Below are 6784 nucleotides of genomic sequence, written 5' to 3' on the forward strand. Positions count from 1 at the left end.
TGGCGGTGGGCCGGGCCAATACGGCGATTTTTAATCATTAATAACTCATCAACTATTGCGAAAATTGCAAAATGGTACATGACTTTTCGACTCAGTTTGGCTCGCTCTATCTAAATATGAAAAAAGTACCAAACATTCTGATACACCCTGTATATATATATTAGGGTGATTCAAAAAAACCTTCTTTTTTATTTTTCGCGATACACCCTAAAATATCAAAGCTTACCTAAAAAAAGAATTTTCCTCAAAAGGGGAGCAAAATCGAACAAGTTTTAGAGGTCGCTACCAGCGATTTTCAATATTTTCGATTAAAAAATCCGTTTTTTTTAAATATTCAAAATTGCATAACTTTTCGAGTTTTAATGATAGAGGCATGAAATTTTCAGAGAATCTTCGTCAATTCATGTAGTTTATGAATATTGAGTTAAAAAATTTATTTTCGGAAACAATTTTTTTACGTTTCTTTTGTTTATAATAAAAAAATAATTGTCTATAACTAATAGGCGCCAGCGATCTGGGATTTGGTTTTGATTTTAAATTACATCTAGGTAATCCAAAAACACATTTCAATAATCAAATGCTTGAACATCGGTGAATTTGTTGCTAAAAATTTGTTTAAACAACAAATTCAAAAAACCACGTTACCCGTAATGTAGAAATAATGCATGTCATAATCTTTATTTAGGTGTCTGTATTGCATTCCAACTTTTGTTGTCAAATTTAAGTTGATAGAATCCCTTACGGAAAGAAACTACAGCGGATTACAGAAAATTATATTACAGGAACTACATAAAAGTATTACACAAAATTACAGACTGAAGTATTGTAATATACTGTAATATTTTCGTACTATACGCTCGGATTACAGGAAAATATTACAGGATTACAGGACTACAAGATTGCAGTCCTCTTAATACTAGAGGACACTGATTTCCGATATTCACCCGGCATAAAAAAAAATTATTTTTTTCTTAGTTTTATTACTTTTTTATAACTAAATTTGTTTCTTAAGATGCAGTCTATGATTATAAATATTTTCTTGTATTTGAAAAACACACTTACCTTGGTGGGATTCGAACTCGGGACCTCGGGACCTCTGGATCGTGAGCCAACTGCCTTACGTGGTAGACTACTTCTTAATTTGATGTAAGTGTTATATATAGTCTACATATGTCATAACCAGCACAAATATATAATTTTTCAAAAATCATCTTAAGAAACAAATTCAGTTTAAAAAGAGTAATAAAATTTTTAATTGGATATATGATATAATATTTCTTAAAGTCGGGTGAATGTCAGAAACCAGTGCCGGCTCATTATGAAATCTATCATTTATATATATAAGTACCGTCGTCTGTATGTATGTATGTATGTATGTATGTATGTACGCGAACTACTCATTCGTTAGTAAACCAAATTTTTACCACAGGTACATGAAATAGGGGTAGAATTTCCCGGGGATGAAAATGTCGTGGTTAATTTTTCGTTACCGATTTTCTGGAAATCGATTTTTTTAATTTTTTTAATTTTTCGGGAAATAATCTACCGAAGTCGGGAAATAATCGACCAAATTTCAAAGAATTGTATATGAAACAGGGGTAGAATTTCCCGGGGAGTGCCATAAAGTGTATAGTTTTTCGCTACCGATTTTCTGGAAACCGATTTTTGTAATTTTTCCAATTTTTCGGGAAATTGACCGAATCACATTCGTTAGTGGACCGAATTTTTACTAAAAATATATGAAGTAGGGGTAGAATTTTCCGGGGAGTGCCATAATGTGTATTGTTTTTTGTTACCGATTTTCTAGAAATCGGTTTTTTTTATTTTTTCGGGAAATAATTGACCGAATCTCTTCGTTAGTGGACCGAATTTTTATCAAAAGTATATGAAATAGGGGTAGAATTTCCCGGGGAGTGCAATGATGTGTATAGTTTTTCATTACCGATTTTCTGGAAACCGATTCTTTTAATTTATCTAATTTTTCGGGAAATAATTGACCGAATTACATTCGTTAGTGGACCGAAATTTTACCAAAAGTATATGAAGTAGGGGTAGAATTTTCCGGGGAGTGCCATGATGTGTATAGTTTTTTTTTTATAGTTTTTATAGTTTTTTATAGTTTTTCTTTGAGATTTAATCACTTATTTCTCCAAAAAAATTGGAAAAAATAGAGTGAAACATTTCCAATTTTTGTTTAAAAAAATATACGTGATTTTTAAAAAAATGTACATTACGTCGTCTGTTTATAAGGAGAAAAAGAAGAAGTGGAATAAGTTGCTAATTTCACATATTAAATGTCAGAATCATGGAAAATAAATCAGAAATAAAAGCAGTAAATAATGAAATGAATTCAAATGAAGAATCAATAGAGAGATTGAGAGAATTGGAAGAATTGAGAAATGGTAAGTAAGAATAATAATTAATTAGTTAATACAGATGTTTAAATTGTTTATATGATTTCTTTTAATATATAAAATTTTAGCATTAGAAGATGGTTATGACGATATACTGATAACTGCAATGATGGAATTTGAAAGATCACAAGAAGAACGTGAGAAGAAAGAAAATTGTAAGGAAAAATGTGAATCACAAAAAGAATGTGAGAAGAAAGAAAATTGTAAGGAGGAAAAGGAGGAAGAAAAGAAGGAGGATGATAAAAATAAAAAGAATAAGCGGAAACGAGACGCTGAGGACGAAAATGACGAAAAAAAATCATAAAAAAAATTATAAATTACACTAAAAATGATAAATTACAATTATACAATTTTATATATGTGTATTTTATATATGTATAAACCTATATATTTTTAAAAAATATAAATTGTACATAAATTGTAACTGTATTCGTAATAGATTAATAATTTCGATTCTCTCTCTCAGTCTCTCTCTCTCTCTCTCTCTCTCTCTCTCTCTCTCTCTCTCTCTCTCTCTCCTCTCTCTCTCTCTCTCTCTCTCTCTCTCTCTCTCTCTCTCTCCTCCCTCTCTCTCTCTCCCTCTCCCTCTCTTGCTCTCCCTCTCCCTCTCCCTCTCCCTCTCCCTCTCCCTCTCCCTCTCCCTCTATAATTCTTTGAGATTCAAAGCACGGATTTCTTTACAGTAGAATAGGCCTACTGGGGAAACCACTAAAAAAAAAAACGCATTTACAATAGTACCTCAAGGGTGATGCGGAAATCTATTGGCGTTAAATGTAAATATACGCTATTACCTATTTGTGTGTCTTATTACATATGTCCTCCAGGGCGTGTCCTCCGGGGCGAAGCCCGGGTAACCAGCTAGTATATTTATATATATATAAATTATTTATATATATATTATATATACTTATATATATATATTAATTATTATCTATATATAAATGATGATGATGATGATGATGATGATAAATGATGATATATATATATATATATCATTTATATATATCCCTATTTAATAAAAAATATTTGATAAAAGAGAAAAAGACATATATATTTATATATATATATTATATATATATATATAAATTATTATCATCATCATCATCATCATCATTTATATATATAAGTACCGTCGTCTGTATGTATGTATGTATGTATGTATGTATGTACGCGAACTACTCATTCGTTAGTGGACCGAATCCTTATCGAAAGTATATGAAAAATATATATTATATATATAAATTGTATGTAAATTGAAAATATAATATAAAATTAACATCGATTAAACTCGATATATATAAATTGTATGTAAATTGAAAATATAGTATAAAATTATTATCGATTAAACTCGATTAAAAATTTATATAAAAAAGATAACACTCGATTAAAAATTCATATAAAAAAGACAACTTCGTAAGTTGACAGTTTCACATATCATATGTCATTTTGTGACATATGTCATTTGCAAATTGTAAGGAAAAGACAGAAAGAGGAGAGAGAAGAAAACGGATATTCGCATATTCTGAGATAGAGAGAGAGAGAGAGAGAGAGAGAGAGAGAGAGAGAGAGAAGGGGTACGTATCTTAAACATCAAATTTATATGTCAAAAAATTTACGTCTTTCCATTTTCATTTCTTTGCTTTATTTTCTTTTTATTTAATTATCTTATTGATTTTTTGTCTTTTTGTTCTGTCTTTCTTATCTCTTATCTATATAAGTTTAATTATATATTTTTCCTTTCACAGATATTTAATTTTATAGAAGAAAACTGACGTTAAAACCTATTTTATCCTGTTCCTGTTATAAAGATTTTTCCATGTTGCCTGTTCCTATTTTTCAATTATTTTCTATTTAAAGGTAAATAATAATTTTATTTTTAATAATAATTATTTCACTCATAAAAAGGTCGTGTTTAAAAAGAATGTTAGAAATATCCTTTTATAATAACATATACATTGGCTACCACTTTTAATGTTAATTTTAATCTTTACTATGAAATTATTTATTGTGGTTTATTGTTTTATATTGTAATATATTTTATCTATTATTATAAGTTAATAAATTCAATGAAAGCGATAGATCAATGTATATGTTGTATCTATTAAATATCTAATATTTTATCTATTATTATAAGTTAATAAATTTACTGAAAGCGATAGATCAATATATATGTTGCAATAAAAAATTTATACAATATTATACAAATTAAAAATTTATATATAGATATAAGAGATAGATTATACATTTTTTGTATATACATTTATATGTATTTATTACATATTTAATTATCTTATTGATTTTTTGTCTTTTTGTTCTGTCTTTCTTATCTCTTATCTATATAAGTTTAATTATATATTTTTCCTTTCACAGATATTTAATTTTATAGAAGAAAACTGACGTTAAAACCTATTTTATCCTGTTCCTGTTGTAAAGATTTTTCCATGTTGCCTGTTCCTATTTTTCAATTATTTTCTATTTAAAGGTAAATAATAATTTTATTTTTTATCCTCATTTTTATCCTCATTTTTATCCTCATTTTATATCCTCATCTTTTTCGTTACATTTTCGCTTCCTATACAAAGAATAATTTTTTTAACGATATTTTTTAAAAGATAACAAACATCCTTAAATTTTTTTACAGTAAATGCTTTTCAGAGCTTTTTTCCCCAGTCTTCCGATGAACATTATCTGCTTGCCCTCTTTCATTTGTTATATCTGCTTGCTCTCTTTCGTATGCTAACATAGCATTCAATAAAATTTCATCCATTCTATTATCCATATGTATAACTAAATTTAAAAACACTATATATAACTAAATTATATATACATTATATATAGATACATTATACAGCTAATCGAAACCTTTTATTTAAATTTATTTAGAAATAAAATAAATTAATTTAATTTAATTTATTTCGAAAAAATTCATTAGGCAAATCTTCGATATCCATATTAGTAAAAATTCTTTAAACCACCGTTTTTTAAATTGATATATAATAAATACGTGAAAAGATTACGTAAAAATAGTCACTTAATTTATATTTTTTAAATTGAAAATCAAAGTTAAAATTTAAAACAATTTTAATATATAAAATCGTTACGGGTGATGTATGTTTGAACGTTAACAACTTAAAAACTATTGGACCGAATTTTTAACATAAATATATGAAATAGGGGTAGAATTTTCTGGAAAGTGCTATAGGGTATATAGTTTTTCGTTACCGATTTTCTGGAACCGATTTTTTTAATTCTTTATTTTTTAAATATTAAAAGAGTTACTAATATATAAAATCGTTACGGGTGGTGTATGTTTGAACGTGTTTGAACGTTAACAAATTAAAAACTATTGGACCGAATTTTTACCACAAATATATGAAATAAGGAATTTACGTTTGAACGTTTTTAACTTAAAAACTATTGGACCAAATTTTTGCCACAAGTATATGAAATAGGGGTAGAATTTTACGAGTAGTGCTATAGGGTATGAAGTTTTTTATTATCTATTTTCTAGAAACAGATTTCTTTAATTATTTTAATATTTAAAAAATAAAGAATTAAAAAAATCGGTTTCCAGAAAATCGGTAACGAAAAACTATATACCCTATAGCACTTTCTAGAAAGTGAAAATTCTACCCCTATTTCATATATTTGTGGTAAAAATTCGGTACAATAGTTTTTAAGTTAAAAACGCACAAACATACACCACCCGTAAGGATTTTATATAATAATATAGATAATAATTATTCCAATCTTAAAAAGGCCGTGTTTAAAAAGTGAGTTAGAAATTTTTTTATAATAACATATACATTGGCTACCACTTTAATGTAATTTTAATCTTTACTATGAAATTAATTGTGGTATTATTTTTTATATGTACTAATATTTTATCTATTATTATAAGTTAATAAATTCACTGAAGCCCGGAAATGAGATGTCGTGGTAATTTTTCATTTTTTTTTTTTTTTTCCCGATTTCTGAGAAAACCGATTCTTTTTTTGTCAAATTTTTGGGAAATAATGACCCGAATCACAATTATTAGTGGACCGAATTTTACCCCTAATTTAAAAGTAATGAGTTGGTAATAATAGAATTTTCGGGGCCAGTGCATAAATGGTATGTTTTTGTTACGATTTTTATGGAATATAGGTTTTTGCTAATTTTCGTAATTTTCGGAAATAATTGACTGAATCTCATTCGTTAGTGTACCGATTTTTACAAACAATAGAATAGCTTAATATCTCATTTATCTTACAAAAGAAAGGGAGGCACAAAGTTAAATATGACAGTCATGTCAAATGTAAGTAAGTGTGTTTTTTTACAGAAAATTTGAAAGACGATATTGAGTAATAACCAAATTTTTTAAAAATGTC

At 27.2% G+C, this 6784-nt stretch overlaps 1 long non-coding RNA gene across 1 annotated transcript; it reads left to right on the top strand.

The window, feature by feature from the left end:
* Window positions 1-1820: 1820 nt before the first annotated feature.
* LOC139777676 (uncharacterized) lies at window positions 1821-2672 on the top strand. The gene is made up of 2 exons (XR_011719407.1): window positions 1821-2402; window positions 2483-2672. It is a non-coding gene; the product is annotated as an uncharacterized lncRNA (long non-coding RNA).
* Window positions 2673-6784: the final 4112 nt, after the last annotated feature.

This window comes from Temnothorax nylanderi, unplaced genomic scaffold (genome assembly GCF_030848795.1).
Source record: "Temnothorax nylanderi isolate EJ_2023f unplaced genomic scaffold, tnyl_v1.0 TNYL_tig0157_pilon, whole genome shotgun sequence".
In the NCBI taxonomy this organism is placed as follows: domain Eukaryota; kingdom Metazoa; phylum Arthropoda; class Insecta; order Hymenoptera; family Formicidae; genus Temnothorax; species Temnothorax nylanderi.